The sequence below is a fragment of the Callithrix jacchus genome, chromosome 11 (assembly GCF_049354715.1).
Source record: "Callithrix jacchus isolate 240 chromosome 11, calJac240_pri, whole genome shotgun sequence".
NCBI lineage: Eukaryota > Metazoa > Chordata > Mammalia > Primates > Cebidae > Callithrix > Callithrix jacchus.
This window is the reverse complement of record NC_133512.1, coordinates 23,035,033-23,052,405: the sequence shown is the minus strand read 5'-3', so window position 1 is coordinate 23,052,405 and position 17,373 is coordinate 23,035,033. Positions and strand designations below refer to the sequence as shown.

The 17,373-nt window shown below is 38.4% G+C and overlaps 1 long non-coding RNA gene across 3 annotated transcripts in view; it reads right to left on the bottom strand.

The window, feature by feature from the left end:
• LOC118143629 (uncharacterized) overlaps positions 1-17,373 on the bottom strand; it is a 67,290-nt gene that overhangs the window by 25,263 nt on the left and 24,654 nt on the right. Inside the window, exon 3 of one of the 3 annotated variants that reach the window (XR_013523886.1) lies at positions 16,651-16,772. The exons of the other annotated variants lie outside the window; for them this stretch is intronic. This is a non-coding gene — a long non-coding RNA (uncharacterized LOC118143629). The remainder of the gene's footprint in view (positions 1-16,650; positions 16,773-17,373) is intronic. 3 annotated transcript variants of the gene reach the window in all.

The following is a 17,373-nucleotide window of genomic DNA, read 5'->3' as shown; positions in this document are numbered from 1 at the left end:
TGGGAGATCAAGACAGTAAAAGTACAAAATAGAATAGAATATGATAAAGAGAAAAGATCCACAGAGAAAGAACACAGATAATCTGCACACGCTTCCTCTTGAGTATTCAGCTGAATACTGATTAACCCATATACTGGAAGAAACCACCCAAGGCTAGGGAAAGAACCATTCAAAAAGATTTGAGGTAACAGTACTTGCCACTCACACAGGACTGAGAATAATGCTTGTCCAACCACCAGACTAAAAAATTTCATAACTCATGGGACATTCGAACACAAAAAAGAGTCTTGTCTCAACAGTGGGAAAGAATTAGCCTTAGACTGAACATTGCCCTAGTGCCCTCTAAAAAGGACAGAGAAAGCAGAATTCCCAAATACAAGACCAGCAACATTCATGCATCAGAGAAGACAGAAAGCCAGGTAAAAGCAACAGCAGACCAGCATAATGAATTAATGAAAATGGAAGGACATGAGCAGCCAGCCACTGAGCCCTGCACCATTGGGAGCTCTCAAAACAGATTCTATAAAATTATATACAATTCTTTATAAAACATAAAATTTGATAGGGCTAGTTTTCATAAAAGTAATAGAAACATCTCTCAATCATCATAAATGGGATATAGTAGCAGCTGTCTTAAAAGACTTCCTCTTAACCACTCTCTAAACTAATAAATTAACTCTTTTTATTTACTCTTCACAACATATTAATGACATCCCCTTTCTGGTATGTAAAATATACTGAAGACCTTCTGCTCCCAATAATTGAAGTTGATCAAGAAGCTGAAAAGGTTTGTTCCCCAATTTTTTCATGTGAGTTGTAATTACAATTATATTGTTTTATTATTAACTATGCAAATCTATCAAATATAAGTGCAAAAAATATCTATTAATTCTTTAAAAATTCACTTTTAAGGCTTTGGAGACATTCAGTAAAAGTGAGTTGCTAAAAATATTGTTAAGTTGGGTATGGAAGCAAAACATGGTAAAAGGTGGGGCAGGGAAAGGATTATAAAAGATCAAGAAAGATTCTGCAGTTAGGTAGTTTCCCAAGTATCATTAAGTTTTCTTCCATGAAGACACCAAAACTGGAAATCTTAGTCAATATAGTTTGGTTGTAGTTTCAGTCAAAACAACTGTATAAGATACAATAAACAAACCATGCTGAAAAGAAATTGGAGAATGTTCATGTTACATCCGTCAATATAAAACAAAATATTTAAGGTGTGCGTTTGTATGTGTGTAACTAATGAACTAATAAACTTTTTACTTCTAATAATGAGAACAAATAAACGTTAAAGCAAAAATTATCTGCTATATTTTAAAACACTGGAAATAACCTTAAGTCACATTTAGTCAAACTTTAATTATATACTTAATGTAAAAGTGCACAACTCCTAATTTAAAACTTTATTAATATATTTTTATGAGTAAAATATTTTGTACAATGTATCTATAAACTATTTACCTAAATACATTTCAATATTAAGGAAGCTTTTAAAATAGAGCTAAACATCTTTCCAGAATTTCAAAGAAAAATGAATTTCTTTTAATTTTCAAAAAACTGACCAAGTCATTTCATGTCATATTTAAATGTAACAACTTTTTTTCTATGCAGGCTCTCACTTTGTCACCCAGGCTGGAGTACAGGGGTAATCTGAGCTAACAGCAGTCTCAAACTCCTGGGCTCAAGCAATCCTCCTGCCTCAGCCTTCCAAGGAGCTAAGACTACAGATATTCACCACCAAACCCAACCATTTTTTTATATCTCTTATAGAGATAGGGTCTCATTATGTTGCCCCAGCCGGTCTAGAACTCCTGGCCTCAAGTGATCCTCCCACCTTGGCCTCTAAAAATGCTGGGATTACAAGCATGAGCCACCCCACTGAGCTAAATTTGACAATAATTTTAAGATAAAATATACAAAATATATTCCTACAACATTATCATCTCCTGGTGTTAGAAGTTTCTTATACTTAAAGTGGTTTACAGGAAAACAAACTGACAAAAGAACAAAATAATGAATAGTGTAAACCAATCAAGAAAAAGAGAAAATAGTATAGATTTATAAAAATGTTTAAACTTTGAGCTGAAATAGCTGCCCACAATTACTCTCTATTGAATTTCTCTCCCAACAACCTATTGACTGATATGCCACCCACAATAAACACTTTTATATTATTCTTGATGTCAGTTTAATTATTTTGAGGTAAAAAATAAGCCTTACAACTAAGATTTCTGACTAAAATTAATTCATCTTTTTTTCTAATATTTCATTTTATGGCTAAATACAGTAAGCTTAGCCATGTATACACTTACATTACACTATGCTGAAAAAATTTATCTTTGCTTTTTTTGACAACTGCGAAAAGAATCTCATTCTAGTGCTTTGAAATTGAAAGTTATTTTTTAACAAATGATACCTAATCCTTACAAATGGTTCATTCATTCATATATCAAATACTGAGCATTAAAATATGCAAAGCACTATGGGGTATACAACAATGATTATAACATGGTCCCCACCAGGCACCCTCAAATAGGTAAATGAACCACTTTAATTAGAAGATTCTTCTGTTTTGTTTTAATGTCAGCATCTTCAGATACACCTACCTCAAAGTATATTAAGACATAATTCTATAGCGCCTGCCCCCCAAAAAACAAATATAATAACTCTCCACAGGCACAATTCCTAAAGACTTCAATTATATTTTATGTATGATTTGAAAGTTCTATGGGGAAAAATGAAAAACAAGAGTGACTACATCAAAGCATCACTCAAACATTTTAAAATAAAATTACCAAGTATCACTTATCATAAGCCTCAACAAAGTTCTATTCATCAAGAGGTTAAGTAACAAAGTAGAATTCAGGCTTCACTTTACTAGAAATTCAAGTCCCACAGCTGTGATCAGAGCAATAAATATGTAACAAATTTATTCTTTCAAATATCACCTCATTCAGAATACTACAGCTGTTAATCAATAAGGTAAAAATTTGGCCCAGTTGGTATGCTCCTTATGTAGAAATGACAGAAGTTATTTTAGGGCCCCCTTACAAAGTCTTAGCTCATAAGTTCACATGAAACTTGCAAGGAAGTCAAGGTGGCTAAATGTGCATACTGAAAGTAGAGAGTCAAATCCAAAGGAGCATAAAATTGTAGTGAAGATAAACATCTAGGATTCTGAACCATCACAAACTTAAACATACTCCATTCACAAGAGCATCAGAGAATAAAAGAATTAGAGATAAATTTAACAAAGGGTAAGACTTGTACACACTGAAAATCGCAAAACATTGCTGACAAATTAAAGAAGATCTAAACAAATGGAATCATATCTCATGCTCATGGATTAGACGACTTAATATTGTTAAGACAGCAATACTCCCCTTACTGGCCCACAGATTCAGGATATTCCCTGACTGATACGGCTTAGATGTTTATCCCCTGCAAATCTCATGTTGAAATGCAATCCCCAATGTTGGAGGTGGGACCCAGTGGGAATGTCTTGGTACTGTCCTCGCAATAACAAGTGAGTTCTTGCTCAGTTCACATGAGAGCGGGTTGTTTAAAAAAGTCTGGGACCTCCCACTCCTCTTGCTCCCACTCTCGTCTTGTGACACGCTAGCTCCCCCTTTGCCTTTTCTTCGTGATTGGAAGTTTCCTGCGGCCCTCACCAGAAGCAAATGCTGGTGCTATGCTTCATGTACAACTGCAGAACCATGAGTCAATTAAACCTCTTTATAAATTACCCAGTCTCAGGTATCCCTTTATAGCAATGCAAAAATGGACTAACACACTTTTAACAAAATCCTTGCTGACTCTTGAAGAAATTGACCAGCTGATCTTAAAATTCATACATAAATGCAAGGGGCCCAGAATAGCCAAAACAATCTTGAAAAAGAGGGGTAACGTATAGAAATCACACTTCCCAATTTCAAAACTTACTAGGAAGCTATAATAATCAACAGAATTGATATCTCAGAAATAAGCCCTTAAATTTATAGTGAGTTGGTTTTCAACAAAGGAGCCAAGAAACTTCAGTGGGAAAGTAACAGTCTTTTAGCACAATACTGTTAATATTTTTTATATTTTAATGTGAATGAAGATTTATAGCACAATAGTGCTTTTGGGACACTTAGATATCCACATGTAAAAAAAAAAAAAATCTAAAATGTGGACCTCTATCTTATATCACACAAAAGATAAGTCAAGGTAGATCACAGTCCTATGTGTAAGAGCTAAAACTATAAAACTCGTAGAAAAAAACAGGAATAAAACTTTATCATCTTGAGTTAGGCAACATTATTAAGGTAAAAAGCCTATAGAATGTAAGAAAATGTCTGTAAATCCTATATCCAATAAGGAGCTTATATCCAGAATCTATAATAAAAAAAATTTTACCACTTAATAATAAAAAGATAACCCAGTTTTTAAAATAGGCGAAAGGTCGAAATAGACATTTCTCCAAAGAAAAAATACAAATGGTCAATAAGCACATAAAATGACATTTTATGTTGCCTTTTGCTTAAAAATTCTCAGCAGCTTTAATTGTCCTTTTTTTTTTTTTTTTTTTACTTTTCCCACAAATGATACATTCAGTCTGAGAAACTTAAGATTCTTAGCAAGTAAGAGGCCAAATATTTTTGAAACTCCTTGGATTCTTAGTTCCTTTACTTCAGACAGAGTCAGCAAACTACAGAAAGAAGCAAAATCCAGCCTGTCCTGTTTATGTGCAGCCTACAAACTAAGAATTTTTTTTTATATTTTTAATGGTTGGGAAAAATCAAAAGAATAATATTTTATGACATGTGAAAAATTATATAAAAGGTAATTGTCAGTATACATAAATAAAGCTTTATTAGAAAACAACCATACTTTTTTGTTTATTGCTTACCTATTTCTATAGCTATTTTCATTCTTCCACAAAGTTAAATAGTTGTAACAATGAATGGCCCAAAAAGCCTGAAATATTTACTCTGGCCTTTTATAGAGAATGTTTGCTGATCCCTCATCTGAGATAAATGAACTAATAAATACTCAAAAATAAAAAAAAGCACTTCATTTTTTAAAAAGTTCATATAATTAACAAGGGTCTCCATTTTGATATATTAAAATATGGCTCAAAAATTCTTTTTCATAAACTCTTTAGTTGGCTTTCATAGCTTAAGCTGAATATATAGGCCTTGCCTGAAAATCCCAGACAACATAAAGTTGAATTTATCCCTCAAAAGAATAAAATTTGACCCAGCATTTTTTCAGCTTCATTATTCATATATCTAATAATTTTAGCATCTCAGGAATTTTCCATATGCCTCAGTTACATGGTTCCCTGAAGAATACTCAGCCAGCTCTAAATAATGGTCCCAGGGTAATACCAAAAGGAGGTATGAATTTTCTCCTCACTCCAAAGCATAAGAGTAAAAAACAGCCAGGGGTCAACAGCCAGCTCATCTATCTCATTCATTACCTTTCAATGAAATCCTGAGCATGTCATATAATATTCTGGTATCAATATCCTTATTATGCAAACACAAAGATATGGAAACACAATAAAGAAAACAGGTGAAAGCCTTTAGTTCTCAGAGAAACATACTAAATAAACACGGAGTTCTTAAAAGGCAAAATTGATTGAAGCTCTCGCTGGATGCGCGGAGAGGGTGAGTCGGGGAAGCATTTCCAGACGGATCTTAGTTGCCCATAGAATGGGGAAATTCCCAGGTATAAAAGAGACATGGGACACCAGGCAGAGGTCTCCGCTGGTGCAGCCAGCAGCCGGTGCGGCTCCAGCCCTCACCAGAGCGCAGAGGCGCTCCACAGCGCTCCATACAAAAGCGTGCTATTACAGGTGCCCTGTTGAACCGGCAAACTGAGACCCGAGAGGGCTGAACTTGAGACTGAATGGGTCTTGGACTGTGACCCAGCCCAGGAAATCCCAGGGACTCAGCGTTAGGGGTAGCGCAGTGTGACAAACAAAATGGTGATTCCAAACGCTCCCGGTGAAAAGGTTTTCTTAAAGCGCAGCTCCATGGGGGAGGGGCATCAGCCATTACCGAGGCAATCAGCCCCTACTGAGGTACACACCCATTGCTGACGCAGCCTGCCATTGCTGAGGCAACCTGGTACAACAGAGAGACTCCGCCACAGGGCGTAGTCCGTGGCAACAGGGCGGAGACCTCAACAGAAGGGCAGAGCCTGCAGCAAAAGGGAAAACCTCACACCAGCAGGGCGGAGCCTTGGCAGGCAAAAAGTAACTAGACTGCCTCCAAGCTGGGCAGGACAGCGAGACGGAAACTCACAAGGAAAGCCCAAACCCGCCCCCAGACAGAGCATCTGAGAAAAAAAGGGTTTTTTTATGAGTTAGGTTGCAGGAGAACTAAACACAGCAGCCTAGCAGCCCTGAATGAACAACAGAGCTCACAGCTAAGCACTTGAGCTCCTACAAAGTACAGACTGTCTCCTCAAGCAACTCCCTGACCCGTCTATATCCATAAGACTGACATTTGGCTGACATCATTCTGGGACAAAGAGAGCAGAAAAAGAAACTGGTAGCATCCCTCGCTGTTCCGCAGCCGCAATAGGTGCACCCCAGACAAGCAGGGGTGGACCTCAGCAGTCGTACAGCAAAGGGGCTAGACCGGTTGAAGGAAAACCAAGTAACAGAAATACTCCATCATCAACAATCTGTGTGTCCACTCAGAGACCCAATCGAAAAGTCAGCAACTACACAGACTACAGGTGGATAAATCCAAAAGATGGGAAGAAACCAGCGCAAAAAGGAGGAAAACACCCGAAACCAGAACACCTCGCTGCCTAGAAAAGACCAAAACTCCTCACCAGCAAGGGAACAAAGCTGGAGATGGAGAATGACTGTGATGAAATGACGGAATTAGACTTCAGTAGGTGGATAATGAGAAACTTTTGTGAGCTAAAAGAACATGTTTTAAATCAACGCAAAAAAACTAAGAACCTTGAAAAAAGATTTGAGGAAATGATAACAAGAATGGATACCTTAGAGAGGAATATGAATGAATTAAAGGAGCTGAAAAACACAATACGAGAACTTCGCGAAACATGCACAAGTTTCAATAGCCGAATTGATCAAACAGAAGAAAGAATATCAGAAGTCGAAGATCAACTCAATGAAATAAAACGAGAAACCAAGATCAGAGAAAAAAGCGCAAAAAGGAATGAACAAAGTCTCCAAGAAATGTGGGACTATGTGAAGAGACCTAACCTATGTTTGATAGGCGTACCAGAATGTGATGAAGAGAATGAATCCAAGCTGGAAAATACTCTTCAGGACATTATCCAGGAAAATTTCCCCCACCTAGCAAGACAGGCCAATACTCAATTGCAGGAAATACAGAGAACACCACAAAGATATTCCGCAAGAAGAGCAACCCCAAGGCACATAATCGTCAGATTCAACAAGGTTGAAATAAAGGAGAAAATACTAAAAGCAGCCAGAGAGAAAGGTCGGGTTACCGACAAAGGGAAGCCCATCAGACACACAGCAGATCTCTCGGCAGAAACTCTACAAGGCAGAAGAGAGTGGGGCCAATATTCAACATCCTTAAAGAAAAGAACTTTCAACCCAGAATTTCATATCCAGCCAAACTGAGCTCCAGAAGTGAAGGAAAAATAAAATCCTTTGCGAACAAGCAAGTACTCAGAGATTTTGTCACCACCAGGCCTGCTTTACAAGAGCTCCTGAAAGAGGCACTAAACATAGAAAGGAACAACCAGTACCAGCCATTCCAAAATCACACTAATTGCTAAAGAGCATCAACATAATGAAGAATCTACAACAACTAACGGGCAAAACAGCCAGCTAGCATCAAAATGGTAGTATCAAATTCACACATAACAATATTAACCATAAATGTAAATGGACTAAATGCACCAATCAAAAGACACAGACTGGCAAATTGGATAAAAATCCAAAACCCAGCAGTGTGCTGTATCCAGGAAACCCATCTCACATGCAATGATACACAAAGGCTCAAAATAAAGGGATGGAGGAAGATTTACCAAGCAAATGGAGAGCAAAAGAAAGCAGGAGTTGCAATTCTCATCTCTGATAAAATAGACTTTAAAGCAACAAAGATCAAAAGAGACAAAGAAGGCCATTACATAATGGTAAAAGGATCGATACAACAAGAAGAGCTAAGGATCCTAAACATATATGGACCCAATGCAGGAGCACCCAGATACATAAGGCAAGTTCTTAACGACTTACAAAGAGACTTAGACTCCCACACAATAATAGGGGGAGACTTTAACACTCCACTGTCAATACTAGACAGATCAACCGGACAGAAAATCAACAAGGATATCCAGGGCTTGAACTCAGACCTGGAGCAAGAAAACCTGATAGACATTTACAGGACTCTCCACCCCAAATCCACAGAATATACATTCTTCTCAGCACCACATCACACCTACTCTAAAATTGACCACATAATTGGAAGTAAAGCACTGCTCAGCAAATGCAAAACAACTGAAATCATAACAAACAGCCTCTCAGACCATAGTGCAATCAAGTTAGAACTCAGAATTCAGAAACCAACCCAGAACCGCACAGCTTCATGGAAACTGAACAACTGGCTCCTGAATGTTGACTGGATAAACAACGAAATGAAGGCAGAAATAAAGAAGTTCTTCGAAACCAATGAGAACAAAGACACAACATGCCAGTATCTCTGGGACACATTTAAAGCAGTCTCTAGAGGAAAGTATATAGCAATAAGTGTCCATATGAGGAGAATGGAGAGATCCAAAATTGACACCCTATCGTCAAAACTGAAAGAGCTAGAGGAGCAAGATCAAAAAAACTCAAAACCCAGCAGAAGACAAGAAATAACTAAGATCAGAGCTGAACTGAAGGAGATTGAGACACGAAAAACCCTCCAAAAAATCAATAAATCCAAGAGCTGGTTTTTTTAAAAGATCAACAAAATAGACAGACCACTAGCCAGACTGATTAAAAAGAAAAGAGAGAACAACCAAATAGATGCAATAAAAGATGATAAAGGGGAAATCACCACAGATTCCACAGAAATTCAAACCATCATCAGAGAATATTACAAACAACTCTATGCACATAAACTAGTAAACCTGGAAGAAATGAATAAATTTCTGGACTCTTGTGTCCTCCCAAGCCTAAACCAGGAGGAAGCTGAAACTATGAATAGACCAATAACAAGGGCAGAAGTCGAGGCAGCAATTAAGAGCCTACCACACAAAAAAAGCCCAGGTCCAGACGGGTTCACAGCCGAATTCTACCAGACACACAAGGAGGAGCTGGTACCATTCCTTCTAAAACTATTCCAAATAATCCAAAAAGAAGGAATCCTACCCAAATCATTCTATGAGAGCAATATCATCCTGATACCAAAACCCGGCAAAGACCGAACAAGAAAAGAAAACTTCAGGCCAATATCCATGATGAACATCGATGCAAAAATCTTCAATAAAATATTGGCAAGCCGATTGCAACAGCAAATCAAGAAACTTATTCATCATGATCAAGTAGGATTCATCCCGGGGATGCAAGGCTGGTTCAACATACGCAAGTCTATCAACGTAATTCACCACATAAACAGAACCAAAAACAAAAACCACATGATTATCTCAATTGATGCAGAGAAGGCATTTGACAAAATTCAACAGCCCTTTATGCTAAAAACCCTCAATAAACTCGGTATCGAGGGAACGTATCTCAAAGTAATAAAAGCTATTTATGACAAACCAACAGCCAATATCATACTGAATGGGCAAAAACTGGAAGCATTCTCTTTGAAATCCAGCACTAGACAAGGATGCCCTCTTTCACTACTCCTATTCAATATAGTACTGGAAGTTCTAGCCACAGCAATCAGGCAAGAAAAAAAAATAAAGGGTATTCAAATAGGAAAGGTGGAAGCCAAATTGTCTCTATTTCGAGACGACATGATAGTATACCTCGAAGACCCCATCGCCTCAGCCCAAAAACTCCTGAAACTGATAAGCAACTTCAGCAAAGTCTCAGGATATAAAATCAATGTGCAAAAATCACAAGCCTTCCTCTACACCAATAACAGACTTAAAGAGAGCCAAATCAAGAACGAACTGCCATTCACAATTGCTACAAAAGGAATAAAATACCTTGGAATACAACTCACAAGGAACGTAAGGGACCTCTTCAGGGAAAACTACAAACCACTGCTCAACAAAATCAGAGAGGACACAAACAGATGGAGAAACATTCCATGTTCATGGTTAGGAAGAATTAATATCGTTAAAATGGCTATACTGCCCAAAGTAATTTACAGAATCAATGCTATACCCATCAGGCTACCATTGACTTTCTTCACAGAACTGGAAAAAACCATGAACTTCATATGGAACCAAAAGAGAGCCCGCATAGCCAAGTCAATTCTAAGCAAAAAGAACACAGCGGGGGGCATCACACTACCGGATTTCAAACTATACTACAAGGCTACAGTAATCAAAACAGCATGGTACTGGTACCAAAACAGAGATATAGATCTATGGACCAGAACAGAGGCATCAGAGGCAACACCACCTAGCTACAACCATACAATCTTTGATAAACCTGACAAAAACAAGCAATGGGGAAAGGATTCCCTGTTCAACAAATGGTGCTGGGAAAACTGGCTAGCCATGTGCAGAAAGCAGAAAGTGGACCCCTTCCTGACACCTTACACCAAAATTAACTCCAGATGGATTAAAGACTTAAACATAAGACCTGGCACCATAAAAACCCTAGAAGGAAATCTAGGCAAAACCATCCAGGACATAGGAGTAGGCAAGGACTTCATGAACAAAACACCAAAAGCATTGGCAACAAAAGCCAAAATAGACAAATGGGACCTAATGGAACTCCACAGCTTCTGCACAGCAAAAGAAACAGTCTCTAGTGTGAATCGGCAACCAACAGAATGGGAAAAAATTTTCGCAGTTTACCCATCTGACAAAGGGGTGATATCCAGAATTTACAAAGAACTCAAACAGATTTACAGGAAAAAAACAAACAAGCCCATTCAAAAGTGGGCAAAGGATATGAGCAGACACTTTACGAAAGAAGACATATATGAGGCCAACAATCATATGAAAAAATGCTCAACGTCACTGGTCATCAGAGAGATGCAAATCAAAACCACATTGAGATACCATCTCACGCCAGTTAGAATGGCGATCATTAAAAAATCTGGAGACAACAGATGCTGGAGAGGATGTGGAGAAAAAGGAACACTTTTACACTGTTGGTGGGAGTGTAAATTAGTCCAACCATTGTGGAAGACGGTGTGGCGATTTCTCAAGGCCTTAGAAATAGAAATTCTATTTGACCCAGCAATCCCATTGCTGGGTATATACCCAAAGGACTATAAATCGTTCTACTACAAGGACACATGCACACGAATGTTCATTGCAGCACTGTTTACAATAGCAAAGACCTGGAATCAACCCAAATGCCCATCGATGATAGACTGGATTGGGAAAATGTGGCTCATATACACCATGAAATATTATGCAGCAATCAGAAATGATGAATTCGTGTCGTTTGTAGGGACATGGATGAATCTGGAGAACATCATTCTCAGCAAACTGACACAAGAACAGAAAATGAAACACCGCATATTCTCACTCATAGGTGGGTGCTGAAAAATGAGAACACATGGACACAGAGAGGGGAGTACTAAACACTGGGATCTATTGGGGGGAAAAGGGGAGGGCCAGTGGGAGGGGGAGGTGAGGAGGGATTGCCTGGGGAGAAATGCCAAATGTGGGTGAAGGGGAGAAAGCAAACAAAACACACTGCCATGTGTGTACCTATGCAACTGTATTGCATGCTATGCTCATGTACCCCAAAACCTAAAATGCAATAAAAAAAAGGCAAAATTATCCTTACTACTGTGTTAATATTTTATACATTTTAGTGTAAAGATTTATTATGTCAAAATCAAAGCTACACCCATGAAACTTCCAGAATTTCCCATGGAGTTTCAGCAAACTTTACTGTCTCAGCCCATCATAAATCTCAGCTTGCTATTGCTACAGAAGGGAGGCAGGGAAGTGCTGGATAGAGGAAGGTGTGGTCCCTGGGGAGGGCTCCACCTTCCGGCCTGTGCCCACGGGCCTAAGTGGGGACAGGCACTCTTGCCTTGGCACCCAAATGTTGCATTTCCCAAGACTGTGCTGACCAGCCACGCCACCATCCTGTGCCTTTAAAAACCCCCTGGATATGGAGAGAAACACAACGGTGAAGGAACACACAAGTGGCTGAATGTTGACAGGGAATCAAGTGGAGTGGATTGGTGGAAAAAGACACAAGTGGATGGACGTGGAGAGGACCTCAAGAGCACATGAGCCAGCCATCAACCAGTGGAAGATGTGAAGTTTTGCTGGGCACTGGAGAAGACTCAGGCAGTTGAGTGGCTAACTCCAGGGGAAAACCATCTCCCTTCTGGCTTCCCTACCTGCTGAGAGCTACTTCTACTCAATAAAACCTTGTGCTCATTGTCCAAGCCCACGTGTGATCCAGTTCTTCTGGTACACCAAGGCAAGAACCCCAGGATACAGAAAGCCCTGTCCTTGTGATAAGGCAGGGGTCTAACTGAGCTAACACAAGTCAGCTACAGATGGCTAAACTAAAAGAACATCCTGTTTTGAGCAGCGGGGCACTTAAGAAGCAAGCCACAACCCCATCACACGCCCCGTGAAGAAGACAAGGGAACTTTTCCTGTTTCACTATTAATCACACTATTTTAGGGGTTCAACTGTCCATAACCAGACCATCAATGGCAACTCTCAGTTCCAAATGTCTCCCTTCAGGGGTGCTTGAAACTGGTATTTATTAAACTGGGTAAATGCCATAGACTAAAGAGGAAAGAGGAGGTCAAAAATATTGGGTAAAGAAAGGAGCAATGAAAAATGTTGGAATGTAAGGAGGAAAGGTGAAGCAAGCAAGGGAAAATAACAGTTGCTAATTCTTTCTTTTGGATTATCAGTATAGACTGAATATTTGGCAAGGAAGATAAAACAGCAGATCTCATTTAGAGCCACTAGTGTCCAAAAGCAAAGAAAAATGAGAAGTATCATTTCATATAATGTGCTAGCACAGAAAAGCATAACAGTGCACATTCAGGAATACAATACAACAATTCAAGGATGCATTTGATATTATAGGTCTATGCATGTTTAAGTATAACCATTCCTTATTTTATAGTTTCTTATAGTTTTTTTTTTTCAATTGTTGTTAGAGGTTAGACCTGGACCAGCCAAATCCTGGAGCCAACTCAGAATAATGATTATATAATTTTCATGCAATACTATTTTTTTCTTCGACTTTTAAGTTCAGGGGTACATGTGAGAATGTGCAGGTTTGTTACACAGGTAAGCATGTGTCCTGGTGGTTTGCGGCACACCTAAGTATTAAGCCCAGCATCCATTAGCAATTATTCCTGGTGCTCTCCCTCTCTCACCCCACGACAGGCCCCAGTGTGTATTGTTCCCACTTTGTGCCCATGTGTTCTCATCATTCAACTCCCACTTACACATGAAAACATGCAGTGTTTGGTTTTCTGTTCCTGCATTAGTTTGTTAAGGATAATGACTTTCAACTCCATTCACTTCCCTGGGCATGTAAAAGGACACAATCTCATTTCTTTTTATGGCTGCATAGTCTTCCATGATGTATATGTACCACATTTTCTTTATCCATTCTATCATTGATGAATGTAATACTATTTTTAAGTGGATTCTTCATTAACATTTTTTTATTTGGCCCTTTTGTAACCCCATTTTTTACTACCTATTCCCTTTCACTGCCAGAAACTTCTCTTGTTCTGTGATCTTAAATCTTCACTGATTTGGGGACACTGGTACACCTTTCAGTTTTGTCTTTCAACTGTGATTTCAATTTGAGCAGAAATTTAATATGGAATGTGTGTGTGACAAAAATAGTTTTGCTGTAAAGAACATGCCCTTCAATAAACTTCAGCAATTCCTTTTTCTCCATAATAGACCCTCAGGCACTTAGACTCACTAGCTCCTAAAAATCATTTGTAACTATACCCCTTAAATCTGTATTTCATAATAATATATTATGTACAAAATTTATTTCATTTTATCTAGGTTTATACATACTAATTGGTACCTTGAGGTCAAACCATCCTTTCTTAATTCTTCTTTTATCAGAAATTAGTTCATAAGCTGTGATCCTGAAAAAACTGGAGTGACTATCTAAATCTAAACATTTACAATCCTCATAGAATATTACTAATTAACTGAATGGGTCTTTAGCCCAAAGTATCTCCTATTAGTGTGGGACACATAATCGTAGTTTGGATGTTAAGAAACTTACATTTTACTTCTTAGCAGCATTTGAAAAATGACATTTTAAAATATGGGGAAGAATATCATCCTCTGGGAAATAAACTACAGTTACCACATACTCAATGGATGGAAGAGAGATACACACACACAAGAATTTTCTTCTCACATCCAAGAACAGGATGGTAACAAATTATATTTTGAGGGTCAGATGACTAGTCATCTTAAAGTAACAGAATGGATCCCAGGCTTCAGTTGATGGCTAAACTTGACTATAAATTAATTAAAAGTTTTGGTATATCTAAAAAAAAACCAAGGAATTGTCCATCAAAAAGGGATTATGTCAATCATGGAGAAAAGAAAATTGCAAAAGTTGGTGATACTCATCTAAACAGTTTCCAACAGAGTAAGAGCTTTATATAATAAACCATACATAGTATAACTCCATTGGTAAGATTATCTCTATAGGAAGGATAGATGAATCCAGTGTGTGTTTTCTTTTTAGACAGAGTCTCACTCTGTCGCCCAAGCTGGACTGCAGTGACACAATCTTGGCTCACTGCAACCTCTGCCTCCTGGTCTCAAGCGATTCTCCTGCCTCTGCCTCCTGGTCTCAAGCAATTCTCCTGCCTCAGCCTCCCAAGTAGCCTGGCTAAATTTTGGTATTTTAGTAGAGAACAGGTTTCACCATGTTGCCCAGAGTGGTTTTGAACTACTGAGCTCTGGCAATCCACCCACCTCGGCCTCCCAAAGTGCTAGGATTACAGGCATGAGCCACCACAACCGGCCGAATCCAGTGATTTTTAACTTGCACCATTAAGCATTCAATTTATCCAGCTTCCTTTTTTCTATCTCTATGCTCACTAAGCAATCTTCTGGTTATTATTTATGTTGCCTATATTGGTCCATCTACAGTGAGAGAACATATTGGTAGTGTGGGTGTACTTTGCTCTGCATAACTTTTTCGTTATAAATTTAAAATAGGTCCTGATTTTACATCTCAGCTTCATGATCTTAGTTAATGTGAGTATACTCCTGAGAAACAAATCTGGTCTTGGCATATGTATCTGAAAGGGATCTTAGTTTCAAATAACAGAATCTATTCTAACTAATTTAAAGGTAAAGGAATTTGTTCAGGGTTATTGGTTATTTAGACAATTTCTGAAAGGCTCAGAAAAGTCAGGTTTGAATGATATTAAGGCAGGAACATCAGCCAAAAAAAACTTCCAATACCACCATAGTTCTATTTTAGTGGAAATCCCACTGTTGTCACTACTCATCACTCAATACCTATGATACTAGGAACTGGCCCTGAGAAACTCTGTCAAGACTGCCCTAAAAGCACAAATGCTTCTGCCACTACATTGCAGCAAGACCCTCTCTCTGTAAACATGGCCACTCTCATGCTGCTTACTTCATCCTTCCAAGTCTCATAGGTATGCATCTTTTTTGCAGAACCTGAGCCATATTCCCAGATGCAACAAGAGTCTTTGAAATCTATCTTTTATCTTTCCAACCTCTGTAGTATGACCCCTCCCAAATATACTCACACTAGAAAGGAGTTGGAATTGGTCAAGTGAATCTTACCGTATTAAAACTGCTTAAAACACTTTTAAAACTGTGTCATGTTTGACACCTCTTCCACCCACCCCCCCTTCTCTCAATTCTACCATGCTTAAAATCAGGCTATTAATATAAATTCTATTCTTCACTGAGATTGTTATAAAGATTGTGCCACTGATATATGTCAAAGTTTTTTAACAAAGCATGAAACTATATGAACGCAAAAGAACACTGTTAGAATTACTAATCATTGAAAGCTTACCATGTATCGCTCATGGACTAAAAACTTTACATTTTATACAATTATAGTAGAGGAGGAAAGGAAAAAATATTAACAACTACACATTATTGCCTCCTCTCATTATATTTTATATGTGGCCATTTAAAGCCGTTAAATAAATTTCCAGATACTTTAAATAATTCATCTATTTACTTAGGTTAAATGACTCTCAAGGTCAAGGCTTAAAATTAAACCTGAAACGTAAAAGTAAACTGTTTACTTTTTACAAAACTCTGCCCAGGAAATGGCCTTCAAAAGTGTCATGCTTTTAAATAATTAAAACCAGCCTGCTAAACTCTATAATAACACCTGGTGGCTGGGCACAGTGGTACATGCCTGTAATCCCAGAACTTTGGGAGGGCAAGGCGGGCAAATCACAAGGTCAGGAGATCAAGACCATCCTGGCTAACACAGTGAAATCCTGTCTCTACTAAAAATACAAAAAGTTAGCTGGGCGTGGTAGCACGTACCTGTAATCCCAGCTACTCGGGAGGTTGAGGCACGAGAATCGCTTGAACCCAGGAGGTGGAGGTTGCAGTGAGCCAAGATCATGCCACTGCACTCCAGCCTGGGTGACAGAGTGAGATTCCATCTTGAAAAAATAATAATAATAAATTAAATTAAATTAAATGCATAGAATCACAATAACAGTAACATTGCACTGTGATTTTCAACTTTTACTATTAACTAATGAACAAATGAGGATGACTTTATTATGGTTGCATATCAGAATTAAAATCTAAACAACCTTGGCCAGGCATGGTGGCTCACACCTGTAATCCCAATACTTTGGGAGGCCAAGGCAGGCAGATCACCTGAGGTCAGAAGTTTGAGACCAGCCTGGCCAACATGGTGAAACCCCATCTCTACTAAAAATAAAAAAAATTGGCCAGGTGTGGTGGCTCGCTTGTAATCCCAGCAACTCAGAAGGCTGAGGCACATGAATCGCTTGAACCCAGGAGGCAGAGGTTGCAGTGAGCAGAGATCACACCACTGCACTTCAGACTGGGCGACAGAGCAAGACTCCATCTCAAAAAAAAATTTTTAACAACTTTGTCAATGTAAGAATAAAATTTAAAGTGACAGAAAACAGAAGAAAAAGGTAGAATGCAGAAGTAAAGGGGAAGGAAAGTGGGTTGGGTGCTGTTATTCTTATTATATGCAAAGAGAGATCAGGACACTAATTAAAGGTG